This window comes from Ambystoma mexicanum, chromosome 2p (assembly GCF_040938575.1).
Source record: "Ambystoma mexicanum isolate Mex_15411 chromosome 2p, UKY_AmexF1_1, whole genome shotgun sequence".
Classification (NCBI taxonomy): domain Eukaryota; kingdom Metazoa; phylum Chordata; class Amphibia; order Caudata; family Ambystomatidae; genus Ambystoma; species Ambystoma mexicanum.
The window spans coordinates 882265739-882281762 of NC_090923.1; positions in this window are offsets into that span (position 1 = coordinate 882265739).

The following is a 16024-nucleotide window of genomic DNA, read 5'->3' on the forward strand; positions in this document are numbered from 1 at the left end:
CCTCGAGGGTGGGAGTGGAACTAGGCATTGTCTTGCTGAACGCCCACAATGCATTCCACCTGGTGGACTGGGTTTAGATAAGCAGGATCCTGGCCCACTATGGGTTTGGCCCGAATTTTACAAAATGGGTCCTAGCTAATTATCAGCAGCCTACTACATCCCTGAGAATCAATGGGTCCGATCCCCGAGTTTGGTAATCTCACAGCGTACCAATCAGGGCTGCCCCCTATTGGCCCTAACTTTTTCAATGGACCAATTCGCCACCAGGATGCGGGCCAACCTGCAGATACAAGAAATTCAGGTATGGGGACACTGCTACAAAATTTCCTTATATGCCGATGATGTGCTACTGTCCTTCACTCAACTGCACACCTCCCTCGAGAGGCTATGTCACAAAATCGCAGCAGCGAAGTGTCAGGCTTTAGGGTCAATTATTCAAAATCTAGTGCAATGGGAGTAAAGATCCCTGAGAGGCGGAGGGAACTGGTGGCTTTGCAGCGGTCCAGTCCCATGGGGGAAGGCCCACATCACCTATCTAAGCGTCCGGATCCTGAGTCAGGTTGAGCAAGCTCATTGGGCCAATTTCCTGCACCTATTAAGCAACCCGCTGGACACCTTGACCGTTGGCATAAGCAAGAGGTGGCGTGGTTGCAGAGGATCGCCCCTCTCAAAATTAACGTAGTCCGAGGTACCTTTATCACTGCCTCTCACTGCCCATCGTGATTCCTGGGAAGAAGTTGGGGAAATTACAGAAGGGGATGATGAAGTTCCTATGGGGAAGGAAAAAGCCACGGGTTGCCAAGAGGGTTATGCTCCCGGAAGTCCCCATCGATGGCCTCAGAGTCCCAGATGTCTCCAGGCGCTGCCTAGCTGCACAACTATCTTCCTCCTTTGCATGGCATGAGACCAATGACCCGTCCCATTGGAAGCAGATAGAGGAACCATGGGCCCCAGCCCCCCTTTCAGCCCTACCCCACCTAAGGACAACATGCCAAGCCCCTAGGACGGGCCCACTGGCATCTACCAAGAACTCCATCCACTGCTGGAGGAGGGCGGTCAACCGATGGGGAGTTAGCACTACCTTGGGCCCTCTTACTCCAGTCAGGGGTAACCCAGAATTCACACCGGGATACAGATCAGCAGGTTTCCATAGATGGCAGGAGGGAGGCTTATTTCACGTGAAGGACTTCTTTAGCAATGGGGTTGCCCTATCCTTTGAGGAATGCCAAGCCCAATTTCAAATCCCAGAAGAAGAAAGGTTCAGACACTGGATGTCACAACACAGCAGAAAAGCGCAGAATGGGAAGGAGCTCAATGCACTAGAATACACCCTGACTGCCGCAGCACCCCAGGGCAAAGTTTCAACCCTCTACACAGCTCCTAGACAGATCAGACCCCGCTAAGAAGGAGAGGTACATGTACAGGTGGGAAAGGTACCTAGGGAGAGAGCTAGGGTTGGAAGAATAGAGACGGATCTGGGCCTGTACATTTAGAAGCTCCAAGTGTGTCACAAATAGGGAGGGGGCAGCGAAGGTGTGCTACAGGTGGTACTTCACATAATCCCCCCTTTTCTGAGTAGGTAGAGCAATTCCCAGGGATGGTGGTGAAGCCGCCGACCCTTAGGTGGTGCAAAAAGTCCTAAATACTAGTGAGAGGGGGTGATACCCACGAAGTTGGAACCTTGGGTTGCCCCAATATAGCTAGTGCCTAAGACCCCTCAGCATTCAAGTCGCTGCATGTACCATTGGTGAAACCCGGTATTGCGTGCATGAAAAGGCATTATAATGCTTTTGATTGCCAATGTGATTGACCCTTTTGCTTTTTAACGACTCCCCCTTATTTGTGTTCCTGTTTGGTTGTTCCTTAATTGTTCAAATAAAAAGCATATATTTAAAAAAAAGCACTTTGTCTACTTTGCCGGCAATAAACGTGCTTCTCTTGAATTATTTTTCCGGTGTTACTGAGTAATCCTATCGTCATGACTCCCTGTTTTGTTGCCATTTTGGAACGGTCATGCGGGAGGCTTTTATCCCCTCTGGCACATGACTGTCCTGATTTTTAAATGTGTATTTATTTATTGTATCGTGCTGTTTTAGTCTCTACTGAGCAGTCTATAAACTGAGAATGTGTTCAAACATGTACAAGGGCGCATGTTGCTGGTTCATGGCTGTTGAAGGTTAGGGTTGGCCATTGACTAGAAGGTACACCTATTACATATCCTCAAACTGCACAGGTAGTGTAAATTGCTGGGGTATTGGGGAGAGTATTTCCTCTCAGTACACTGTAAGCATAAATGGTCTGAAAGGTGGTCTGGGTAAGTGGTATGGTGGCTCAGTGCACACAGTGCTGACTGGTGTCAATGAAATTCATTCATTAAATGTTTAATTTGAAGTGTGTAAATTGCTTTTACACTTCACATTTCCACCCCGCAGTTCAAAGTGAGTAAATGCTGCCTGGCATGCCAGCATGCCAGGAAGCATTTACTTTTGATTGTGAGCGCCACTTGCCCTGCTTGTTTGTTTGTTTTATTCATGTATAATGCGCACCAGACCCAAGGGTAAGAGGGCGCAGCAGTACAGGGTATGCATGACAAGCAGTGCACACAATTACAAATAAGCCCTCACGGCCATGCTCGCATGTCAGAGTGCATTTAATTTTCATTTGTGAACACTGCTTACCATGCATGTATGGCGAGCAGCGTTCACAAATACATTTAAACCCTCCCCGACATCCAAGCAGGTGGGGTTTAATTGTAATTGTACACGCTCCCTGTCATGCTCGCACAGTAGGAAGCATGTACAATGGATCCTTATGGGGTCCACCTGTTTTATGCGTGTGCTTGTACATAAAGCAGGCAGACCCCATAGGGATTCCAGCATTTGAGCAGGCATGAAAATCAATGACGGTGCAGCTACTGGAGCATTTGTATGGCAGAGAGGAAGGGAGGCTGCAGAAACTCAAGTTGCGTTCCACCTCTCTTCTATGCCATAAAAAATGATTGCATATGAGTAGTAATGTAAATGAAGCCTTGCGAAAGGCTTTTACGTCATTCATTTGCGTTTCGTGCTCAAAGAACATGAGCCCCGAAGAGTTCATGTTGCTGGGCACAGTGCTGTCTTAACTGAGACTCATTATTGGGTGTACTTAGAGCGTATGCCCAGTACAGGACACTGTTTTGTCTCTATTGAGAGCTATTAGCTGTAAGTGAAGGGTATATTTGGGACTTGTGCACAGTGCTGGCTTCATCGACCTTATATATTATACTCAACGTGTACACATAGTACCTTCATTGTGATCCATCAATAAAGTCACATTCCACACATACGTTTTTGTACACAGCCGAATTCTCTGAGACGTAGTTTTAATTTGAGGCATGCCTGTACTTAGTGTGCACACTGGTGTGCACAGTGCATCTGACCTGAAACCCGTCTGCACAGGCATGTACACACAGCAGAAGCTGGATACATCTGTTTTCAATGAGAGTTACACATTTCCTTATTAGAAGGTTTGGGCTCACTTACAGTGCTCCCCTGTTTTACGAAATATGGGGCCACATTGAAAAAATGTCCAGTGCCACTTTTGATTCCCAATCCAGACCTTCTGTTGGGTTCCCCACAGGGATGTTATTTCACCAAAAGGCAAGGGGTAGTGGACTTGACATCACACGACCCTTGACCTCCCCGAAGACATCACAGGAAGTGGTGTCATTTGACGCTGCCCTAAGTAACTTCACAGAAAGTAGTGTTTTTTGACCCCGCCCCCAAGTGACATCACAGGAAGTGGTAGCACACAATCTTTCACCACTTGACATCACAGGAAGTGGCATCATATGCTTTAATAGACAACTCGAATGACACTTTGCACAACACTTCTGCCAGTCTAGTTATGTTTTACTACTGGCAACTGGTAGTTATTGCTGTCTATTGGATATTTGTTGGACTATTTTATTTAACCAGAAGAATGATCTTGGTTTTCCACTGAACATTTACACTCCAATATCCAAGAAATGATTTGCCTCCACTCATCCAATTGAAGTCATGTGTAGAATGTGTAAGTGGATTGTGAATTTGGGTGCTCTCCCATGTCATTGCCTGCCAGCCTTTGTTTGTTTCTTGAGATTAGACATAGGCTTAGCAGATATCCTTCATAAGCAGGATCTGTTTGTTTCCTTTCCCCTCCATTCTGGGATAGCCTGGATCATTTGAAGATCTTTGGCTCCGGTTCACTCTCTGAATGGCCTGGGCACTTCGTATACTTTGGTTGAGGGGGCTTCAATGGCTCGCATATGTTAGGGGGCTATATGGGCTTCTTAGTTGTTTATATCTGATTAGCGTACCCTCTATGAAACAGTCCCTTTTTCTACTCTCTACATTCCCTGCATGAACAAGTGCATGTTTATCTCTGCTGTCCCAAAATTGTTCCAGACTTGTTCCAGACTTGGACATGTGGTTCTGTAATAAATCACATTTTGAAGGCGCAAAATCGTAACTGTTGTTCTTTTCAGGAATGTTCTGAAAACAACACTTTCAGCTTGCTATACCATTTATTAAGGACTGTCATGAGGAAGAGGGACGGAGGAGTAACACCCAGATTACTTCTTGCTAACCTTCATGCCTCTAAGCACCAATATTCCCTGTCACAGTCCGGGCTTTAAGCTCACCCATCAAGTGTAGTGGTGATGGTGGACCTATGTTTTGTTTTCCCCATTGAAGGAGGGTTGAAGGATGATGGCAGTGTTTATCCCTTTTCTTAAGGGTAGAGGCCATTGCCAGTAATGTTTTTTCTTTTCTGTTTTGGAAGGCCATGCCGATCTCACAAGGTAAACAGTGTGATGAGTAAAAGGAGGATGCAGAGCAATACAATGGGGGATCTGGGAGTCCCTGCACCGGCATGAACACAGCCCATTGTCCTTTCCTTGGGTGGATGGCCCCTGTGATAGTCTCAACCAAGTCTTTAGCTCACTGTCCCTTTCACAGAGAAGAAGTATCCCTGCATATCAGTCTTTGTCCTGCTTAAGAGCAGTCCAGCACTGAAATACTCTGAACAAGAGTACCAACAACAACCCCAGAAACGCGTTTTAGCCTTGTCGGGCCTCATCAGTGAGGATGAGCTGTGCCTCTCTAAGAACAGTGAGCAAGTGGTCCACCTCTGGATTCCCCTGGTAACTTAGGGTGACACACAAAGTTACTTAGGCCGCAAAACAAGGGGGTTTCTGGGAGTCCCTCTACCGGCACAAACACAGTCCATTGACCTGTTCTTGGGTGGATGGCCCCCAGAAGAGTCTCAACCGAGAACGTAGCTCACTTTCCCTTTCACAGAGAAGAAATACACTCCAGACACTGATGAGGCCCATCAAGGCTGAAACTTGTGCCTGGGGTTGCTGTTGGTACTCTTGTTCAGAAGAGAATTGCCATTGCATTTCGCTGCTGGACTGCCCATGTGGACGAGACAAATACTGATATGCAAATGGGAATTTCCCTTCTGTGAAAGGTATGTGTGGCTGCGGACTCTCGAGTGGGTACCTTCCCAAAGAACAGGTCATTTAGTCATGTTGTTTGTGCAGAGGGCGCCTATGACTATTTTTTGATTGTTTAAAGGACTTGGGTTTAGTCACCCTAAGTTTCCTAGGGTCACACAGACGTGGACCCCTTGCTCACTGTGCTCAGAGAGGCACAGCTCCACTTCACTAATGAGGGCCAACAAGAATGAAACAGGTGTCTGTGGTTGCTGTTGGTACTCTTATTCAGAAGAGAATTGCCATAGCAATTTGGTGCTGGACTGCCCATGTGGGCGGGACAAAGACTGATATGCGAATGGCTTTTTCCCTTATGTGAAAGGTACAGTGAGCTAAAGTGTAGCTGCAGACTCTCGAGTAGGTACCTTCCCAAAGAACAGGTCATTTAGCCATGTTGGTTCTCGCAGAGGGGGACCTATGACTATTTTTTGATTGTTTAGGGGACTTGGGTTTAGTCACCATAAGTTTCTCAGGGTCATTCAGACGTGGGCCCCTTGCTCACTGTGCTCAGAGAGGCACAGCTCCACCTCACTGATGAGGCCCAACAAGTCTGAAACACGTGTATGGGGTTGCTGTGGGTACTTTTGTTCAGAAGAGAATTGCCATAGGATTTTGGTGCTGGACTGGCCATGTGGGCGGGACAAAGACTGATATGCAAATGGTTATTTCCCTTCTGTGAAAGGTACAGTGAGCTAAAGTGTCGCTGCGGACTCTCGAGTGGGTACCTTCTCAAAGAACAGGCGATTTAGCTGTGTTTGTTCTCACAGAGGGGCTCCTATGACAAATGTTTGGATACAAAGTAATGACAACAATTACTGTTAAGTATTCTAGGCATGTACTATCAAGGGGAAAACAGGCACACTTTCACAGTGTGCTTGCTGATGTCAACTCTTTTCAGGTAGAAGTACACCATGAGTCCCTTGTTACTATCAATTTCCATCACCGATGAAAGCCACCTAATCGCCTCCAAGAGTTGTGCCAACACTACACTGTAAAATAGGCGGAGCTTGAGACGAGGTTGTGACAGTCTCCGGCAGCAGCAGTCGCTCTACCCTGTGTATAGTGGGAGGACCCACATAAAACACAGCGTACACCGCGGAGCGGTGAGCGGAGCTTGAGACAAGGTTGTGACAGTCTCCGGCAGTCCGCGGCCAGTCCCGCGGTTCCTGCGGCTTATGGCCCATCGAATGGAGCCTTGTGAAACTTTTATACATGAAAATCAAACTACTGCTCCCAGTCCGCCGGAACCCCAATCCGAGCGAACAGCAGAGGGGCGCTTATTAAGGAGCAATTACAAGTCCTTCGACCCCGTTGCAAAGAAACCTCTGATTAAAAAACTGAAGGCGCAAAGGAATACTTCCTCGAATACCTCCTCAGTATCCACAAAACTCCCATCACCTGATTTGACTTTGAAAATCCTTTTGACGGAACCCAGCGTTCGCCCTTTGTTTCTTGCTCGACACCCATGGAGTCCACAATCAACGCTACTGAAGCTCCTGAAGCTACAAATGGTACAAACACAACAAACGCCACAACTCAGCTCTTTCAACATGGCTTTAGTGAATTTACATTCCCCACCCCTGCAGCTCCACCAAGTCTTTCTAACGTTTCAACTAACATTCGTACTGCACCCCCAGAGCTTCCCGTCTCACCTGTTCAGCTGGCTAAGCACGCAGATGACTCACGGGACCTCCGGAACGCTGCAGTTTCTCCGTCGCAACAATCATCCGCCGCACTGGGTTCTCTTTCCTCCTCTCCATCCAACGCCCAGCCTGCTCAGCCTTCCCGCCAGGCCATTACGGTGGTGAGAGGTGTGGACGCCCTGACTGTCGGAGGACGGTCAGCATCTGCCCCTGTGCTTGCAGCTTGGGCCGAGGTGGAGACAGTGCGAAACCATCCGGTCATCGAAGGAAGCGAACGGAAGCGCGACGAGAGACAGGAACAAGACTCAACGGCGGAGCTGCCGACTCAGATTTTGCCACCTGGCAGTGGCCATTCTCTGCACAATACAGCCACACAAGCTCCGGCTGAAAATCAACCGCCGTCAGCAATCCAAACAGTAGTCTCTCTGGCGAGCCCGCAGAGGACCTCCTGTCAGCCAGTGAACCAGCCGCTGACGACAGTTTTGATTCAGGCTCAAATCCATGCCGCAATGGAGAAAATTGCTCCAGTAAGGCCGTTAAGGGAGGACAACGATACCGACCCCACACTTGACTCTCTAAAGGAAAAAACAATAACAAAATCAATAATTAGTCCAACCAAGGAGGATTTTTCAACGTGTGAGATGATCCGGCCTAAAATTCTGGAACCAAGCAATAGAGGCCGCTCAATCTTCAAAGACCCCTTCTCTTCAAAAACAAGCAAAGTCAGTCCCACTAAATCATCCAAAGAAAACACTGACTTAGTTTCTGAGGTACTCGTCCCTGAACCTTCTGATCCTCAACCCCTGGCGAAGGATAACAAACAAGATACTCAACCCAAAAAAACACAAAACGTAAAAAGAAAATACAGGAAAAAAGACACAGGGAAGAAAACCCTTCCTCGCCCGTTGCTATCTTCAGCCCTAAAAGACTTCTTTAAAAAACAGTGTAAAAGAACGTTGGACGAGGCAAATGAGCTTTCGGACGCTGAAATTCTGGAGGCTATCCAAGATCTTCCACCAGCCACCAAAGCAAGAAAAACGCAGCAGCATGTAAAAAAACCAACAATCCCCTCGAGCGTCGAGAAACCTGATCTTGAAACAAGTAATGCGTTGAAAAGAGGAAAGCAATCAATGGAGATACAAAACGAGATCATGGAAATTATCCCAAAAATAGTCTCACCAAACAACCCTGCATCCATTCCACTGCCTGCTCGCCCATTCATACCAAGCTCAAATAGCTTGGGAAAACCTGAAGCAGCAAACAACATCAAGTCCTCTACGCCTCCACAAGAGGAAGACCAAATCGACACACTGTTGCCATTATCCTCAGAAAGCATTCTAAAAGAAAAACCTTCAAATGGAATTAAATTGCTGCAACCCCCAGCCCCAAACCACCAACTTTTACTCGGGGCACAGCTAACGACTCAACCTGCTCAGGAGCAGCAAACTCTGAATCCAAAAAATCTGAACCAACCTACTCAGATTGAGGAAAGCTTATTTTCAACAGATCCAGCATCGCCACTATCACCACGACTGCGATCTCCTCCAAGAAACAGGTGATTAAGCGAAATAGCTTCCTCAAACCCCAAGGAATCACCGTAAAAAAAATCAACTTGGCAACCATCATGTCGGCTATAACAATAGCTCTAGCCCCAGTTGGGAAACTTTACAAAAGTATCAACAATTCGTTAAAAGACAGCATCACAGTAACAGCAATGATGCACACCAAGCTGATCTTTGTGGAAGGATTTATCACTGCCTTGGACGAAACGAACAAGAAGCATAGAGAATCCTGGGACCTGAAACTGTCAGTATTGGAGGAGAAACTACGACTCCTCCAAACCATAAGCCACAAAAAAACCAGTTCAGATGACAAGGAAATCCAGACCACATTTCAATCGCAACCCACGAAAACGTGTTAGACAAAAAGACAAACATCCTCCCAAACCAATGGAGACGCAGAAACCACCACCTCTAAGTGTGACCTCTAAAAAACCAACAGTTCCGACGACAAAACAACCTCTATTGAAGCTGACCAAAAGGCCTCAACAAGACTCAAGCACATCGAGAAAAGTGTCTGCACTAGATCCACTAACTAACTCAAATGGGAATCCTAAAAAAACTAGGGGAGAGACCCCAGATGATGCGAGTGAATCTGAAAACAATACCAATACTAAGACTCACCCTACTCTTTCCCCAAGATCTATTGATGAATTCATGTGCCAAAGCTCCTTGATCGACCTAACACAACACGAGGACTCAACAGAAATCTGTGAACTCGACATGGAAAAACCGGAGATAGTCCCGAAACACAAGTTGTAATCCAATCGATTACCCCCAAAAAAACAACCAACAAATCTCCACTTTCTAACCCGCGCACGGGGTCATCTAATTCAAACCAGACGAAAGACATGAGTATTGAGCAACTATACCAAAAACTAAAGTCTACTCAATCGAATTCTCCGATCAGACAATCGCCTATTAAAGATCGAAAATCTTCAACAGAACACCGACGTGAAGCTTCTTCAAGAGCAAAAACCAAGTTTACAGACACAGTGCGTCTGTTCAAAATCGAACAAAAACCATCTGATGATCACTATATGATCTTGATTAGAAGAGCGGTCCTCAAGATTCTCAAACAGGTCGACATACTTAACACCTTAAAGTCCGATGACTTCCCGTAAATAGAGCCCTACCATAGAAACAAGCAAGCAAAGGCCTACCCACACATCAAAAACTTGGCGCTCCGGGAGATTCCCCAAGAAGTCTATACAAAATTGGCACACGTGGGCTACATCCTGACGGAGATCAGGATAACAAACAGCAACAAGAGCCAGGCGGAAAACCACAAGAAACCCCCGATAAAAAACTACAGATACAAATCGGGAAGAAGGAGAAGAACACCGTCTCGCTGGGGAAACCTTGACCATAATGACATCAGAACATCTGGGAAACATCCGACTAGATCGGACCACTCGAAACACCAGCAACATCTCAAGGACAGATTTGAAACAAAAAGAGACTCAAGAAACTATAAAGAGCATGGAAGACCTCTTACGACCTCCCATACCTCAACATCGCGCTACAACGATGATGTACGAAGATCCATATCACCAGACCACCCTGTAAGGTCAAAACAAATTACAGACCTGTCCTCTCCCCGTCCAGAACCCACGCCAACAAAGGGCACATGGTCTTGGTTACGAGACGCCTTTACACCAGGCCTCAAAAGATAGCAGCAAACGCAGGGAGCCAACTCTTTATCGCGGCTACCCCAAGCGAACTACGAAGATCTTCAGAACTCAACCTTATCCATAGCATCATGGAACACCAGAGGCCACATGCACCTAACCAAAACTGGTAGCTACGACTTGGGGGTTCACAACATTCTTTGCCTTCAAGAAACATGGCTGTTGAATAAACCCGCTCTAGACGGCTACGCCATAGAGATTTCGCCAGCCCTAAAAGGTCAGTTCGGCAGACCATCTTCTGGTCTATTGACTGCTATTCGGAGGGGATCAAATATAACTACCACCAAGACAATAGCAGCTACCTACGCTTTTCTGGCAGTGCTCATAACAACGAGCGACGAAATTTCATCTGACGTTTGGGCCATTATCAACGCCTACTGGAACCCTCAAAAAACCTCTTCCGAAAAATTCTGTGACGAAGCAGCTAACATCATCGATGAAATAATGATCAAACACAAAACCTCGAATATCCTTATCTGTGGAGACTTCAATGCAAATTGCTTGAACTTATCAGAGCTTACTCCGACGGCAGAAAGAGGAAAATTGTGGGTAACGTTAATGAACTCCAAAAACCTTCCGAATGCTGCAAAAACTAGTAGTAATCAAAATACAATCCCCACATGGGAGCGTGACCAATCCACAGCAACTCTTGACTACATCTTTGTATCCGAAAAAATTTACTCGAGTATAGCCTCTTTCGAAGTAATCAGAACGGAAGCCAGTGACCACAATCTGCTAAACCTCACGTGCATCACCAGGCGTCGTGATCACCATTTCTACAACGCTGCGATCGAGACCAACACTCAGCTCACTCGTTTACGCATGACCGTAAACGATATCAAAACTCTGTCAAACGAATATAAAATCTTAAGCTATGACACTGAAGCAAACAACGCAACTTTCAGGACCAGCTACATTCCACTGCTACTGGCCTACAAAAACCTCAAAAAGGGCTCGATAATCAGGCCGGAAATCACAATCACACATACAATCGGAACCTAGTGATCAGGCGTCGCCACCTAAGAAAATTTAAAAAAGAAGCAGCGACTATGAGCTCCTCTACGCTATGGGAAGCCTATCTTTCCGAGCTGAGACTCTATAAACAGTGGTTAAGAAACACCAGAGCAGCCCTTTACCAATCAGATGCAGAAAATATGATCAAGGTCCTAACAAACAAAAAAAAACGAGAATTCTGGAAACTAGTAAATAACACCAAGCTCCACCCTAACTCTCAGATGATAAATGCGGTCTCCGAAGACAGCTGGATTACCCATTTTTCAAAACTGTTTGAGCACCCAGCCTCCTCCATCGAGAGGACACAATTTCCTACTAAAGCTAACTGGGTTGACCTCTTTGACACAGAAGATGTAAGGACAATCATCTCGAAATTGAAACTGTCGCGTGCTCCTGGTCCAGACGGTTTAGCAAATTCCGACTTAAAGCAACATCCGGAGGCCTGGTCAGCTGTTCTGAGCATGATATTTAAAGACTGTAAAGAACGCAAGATAATCCCCAGCTCTTGGAAGCAAGCAATCATCGTTCCTATTTTCAAAAAAGGGATTAGAGAAGATCCCTCCAACTATCGTCCGATAGCTTTGCTGGACGTTATCGGCAAAGTTTTTGCAACAAGCCTCCTGACCCATTTCCAGAACTGGGCCCGAGCTTCTCCGGCTATGGATCCACTCCAAACGGGATTCCAAAAGAATGCTAGTACCGGTACCAACATAATGATCCTAAACATCCTCAAAGAAAAACTTTTACTAGGCGCCCCAAGAATCTTTCTCGCCTTCATGGATCTATCCCAGGCCTTCGATAGAGTTGATAGATCGAAACTGTGGGCCAAACTGAAAAATTGGAACAGTCCTAATCAGATCCTTGACCCGATTATTGCCCTTCATACCAACACCAGCGTCTCAGTCAGATTGAATCACCAAGGGTTACTCTCTACCCCCATAACATCTTATCGTGGAGTCAAACAGGGATGCCCACTGGCCCCAGCACTTTTCATCTCTTTCCTTGGTGATTTCAAATTTTCACAAGATTCGATTAGATCTTTTCCACCAAAAATCGGAAACACAATGGTCACCAGACTTTTATATGCCGGCGATCTAATCATCTTGGATCGTACCCAGGTGGGCCTTCAACGCCAACTCGACAACCTTGCCCACTACACCGAGTAGAACAATCTGGAGATTAATAAATCAAAAACAAAAATACTGATTCTTCAGAAGCAGAGGCTTAAAAAAAAAGAGTCCTTGAAGTGGTTCCTTGACCAGTCAAAAATCGAAATCGTCTCCACATTCAAATACCTTGGAGTTGACATCGACAGCTCAAAAAGAGGCTTAAGTATGCAGAAAACCCTGTGGTCAAAGACCAAAAATCTAACGGCCCAACTTCAAGCAGTCGATAGAAAATACGGCAAATACAGTCTCCTGCCAGCCATCCAATTCTATACGTCTAAAGTAATCCCATCGTTAACATATGGCATGGACGCTAGCCCTGCAATTCCTTCGACCTTATGGACTAAATTAGAAGGCTTCATCTGGAGAGCAGTATTAGGCCTACCGAAATCTATGGCTGTGGCACCCATAAAATGCAAACTTGGTCTGCTCTCCCTAGAGGCAGTGGTGGCTCAGAGCACAATCCAGCTCTACAGAAAAATTCAGAATCCAGAAAGCCTTGAAATATACAGGATGATCGCCGTGGAAATATCTAAAGGGAGCAATACATTCCTCAATGACTGGGCCGACAAACAAAGGCATATATTGCAAGAGATAGCTTGTTCAGAAGAAGAACTAATCCAAAATCCTCTGAGAATAAAAACAAAAATGGAATGGCTCGACTGGATAAAAACCAATGACAAAGCAGTCTCGAACAAACTATTAGTTCACCTGCCGCCAGTCTTCAATAAACTGAAACAACCGATGGAATACTGCATAAAATACCCCAGCAAACTCCTCATGAAAATGCTATTGAAAGCCCGTCTAAATCTCTTACCGACTCAGGAAGTCTTAGCAATCCGCACCCCGTCTGAGGAAAAATTCTGTAGACTCTGTAAAGATCTTCAAACTACAGAATCAATCAAGCACCTCTTGATGGCTTGCCTGGCCATTGACCAAGAAAGAAAGGCCTTCTTCCGTCCTGTGTTCAAAACCTCCTATGTCATTGATGAAAACATTTGGTGGAATCGCCTTATAACAGGAGCCCAAACCAGATGGTTAATAGCAGCGACCAAACTCATAACCATCGCACCGGAGAAGACCTCGCAAACGACATAAGAAGTAGCCCATGGAAATAACCTTTTTTCCTTTTTGGAACTTCCTTTTTGGAGCTCCCTCCACCAAGTGAAAATCTTCTTATTCCTCCTCTTTCCTCCTTTCCTTCTTTCTCTTCTTTCTTTCTTGGTCCTCATCGAGAAAGTTACGAATGTACAGAAACATCACATCACATTCTTCTTTTCAAGAATTAAAAGCTCTTTGTAAAAATCTAAATTGATTAAATACAAATAAAAAAATAAAATAAATAGGCCTGGACTTGCCAATATGCTGCATAATAAAATAATCCAGTCAGGTTTACAGGACATCCACAATCAATATGTATGAACTAAATTTGCATTGCAAATTAATTAAATGTTCTGGCCATTTTAAGAACATAGTTGTTTTCTAGTATTTGTACATCAACAAAATCTGCCTCACTCCAAACACGCATATTTCCAAATAAAATACCAAATAGTTAAATTCAGAAAATAATTTCCAATTAGTTTACAATAAATGTACATAAGATCAATGTATTCCTCAGGTCAGATAACATGGTTAGTGATGTAGCAGCTTGTACCATAAACATTCACAACCGCAAACACATTTCTTTGAAATGCCATTTTAAGCTGGATGAAACCTAGACGACCCTTGTGAGCATGGCCCACAAAATGTATACAATGTGCAGCTAATGTACGAAAGTGAAACCCCAAATGTATTAATTGAGCTATTCTTTTCGGAGCATTCTACGTGTGTTGCTGCTGTTGAAGTGATTTAATATATGGGTCTGAAACGTTAGCTTGGCATGGCACACATGATGTCATAAGCAAAATAGAACTCTATCATACTCACCTTTCAATGCTTCATTTTCTCCATTGCCAACTTTACACCTGTTAATATGGACACACATTCATCAACAGCAGCAACACACGTTCATCAACAGCAGCAACACACATTCATCAACAGCAGCATCAACAGCAGCAACACACATTCATCAACAGCAGCAACACACATTCATCAACAGCAGCATCAACAGCAGGAACACACATTCATCAACAGCAGCAACACACATTCATCAACAGCAGCAACACACATTCATCAACAGCAGCATCAACATCAGCAACACACATTCATCAACAGCAGCAACAAACATTCATCAACAGCAGCATCAACAGCAGCAACACACATTCATCAACAGCAGCAACACGCATTCATCAACAGCAGCAACACACATTCATCAACAGCAGCACCAACAGCAGCAACACACATTCATCAACAGCAGCAACACGCATTCATCAACAGCAGCAACACACATTCATCAACAGCAGCATCAACAGCAGCAACACACATTCATCAACAGCAGCAACATGCATTCATCAACAGCAGCATCAACATCAGCAACACACATTCATCAACAGCAGCAACTGATTCAGCTGAGCCCATGATTATATTTCTGCCATTAACCACCATGAAAACTTACATTAAGCACTGATTTAAACTCCCACCCTTTTCTAACTCACAACTTTGCTTACCCTTCCTATTAGACAAACCATCTGTCCCGTCGTACACTGTTCCTGACACAGTGCTGTTCAATACACGTCTTTAGACTCTGCAGCCATGAAGCTTCATGACAGTAGCTTCACATGAGAAGCGAAGGACGCAGACTGGCCATGCTGCAATACGTGTCACTAATGGTGGGTTACTAATACGAGCGGAAGTTTTCAAAAGTAGGCCTGTTTATTTGCGAAGCTCTCCTGTCCAGGCACATCAGCCAGAAGGGAGACATATTTATCTAAGTTGGTTTACATGTGGAATGGTGCACTGAGGCTACTGTTTTAAGAGGTGTTTTATGCAAACGCCAGTGCCACATCCCACCGTAAACATAATGTGCGAGTGAAAGGAGTATGAGGGAAAATCTGGCCTTGTGAATTACACAGGCGCGATGCAACTCTGCCCCTTTAAATTCATATCTGTATTGTGGGTTGACACTGCCCTAGCTTACAATGTGGCGAGGACCTGAAGAGAGCTCTATAAATCATTATTATGGGAGGAGGCTACTATCACTGTAGCTTGGTTAAGTACACCATTACTGTCCCTTGAAACTACAGCCATGTCACAATCCTGCAAAAAACGCTTGTGAGGCAGTGCCTTAACAGGAGACACACTCATCTGACTACATTTAAGAAACATGGCTCACAGGGAAAACATGTCAGGCAAATCTTTCTGATGATATATGAGAAAATAAGTCCTAGGAATTGCACCTTTAGAATGTAGTTCACTACAAAATAGGAAGAAAGAGCTGCTGAAACTCACCAGGAAAAGCAGAGAAGAAACAGGAAAGAGCCAGCAAGTTCCCCAAGAA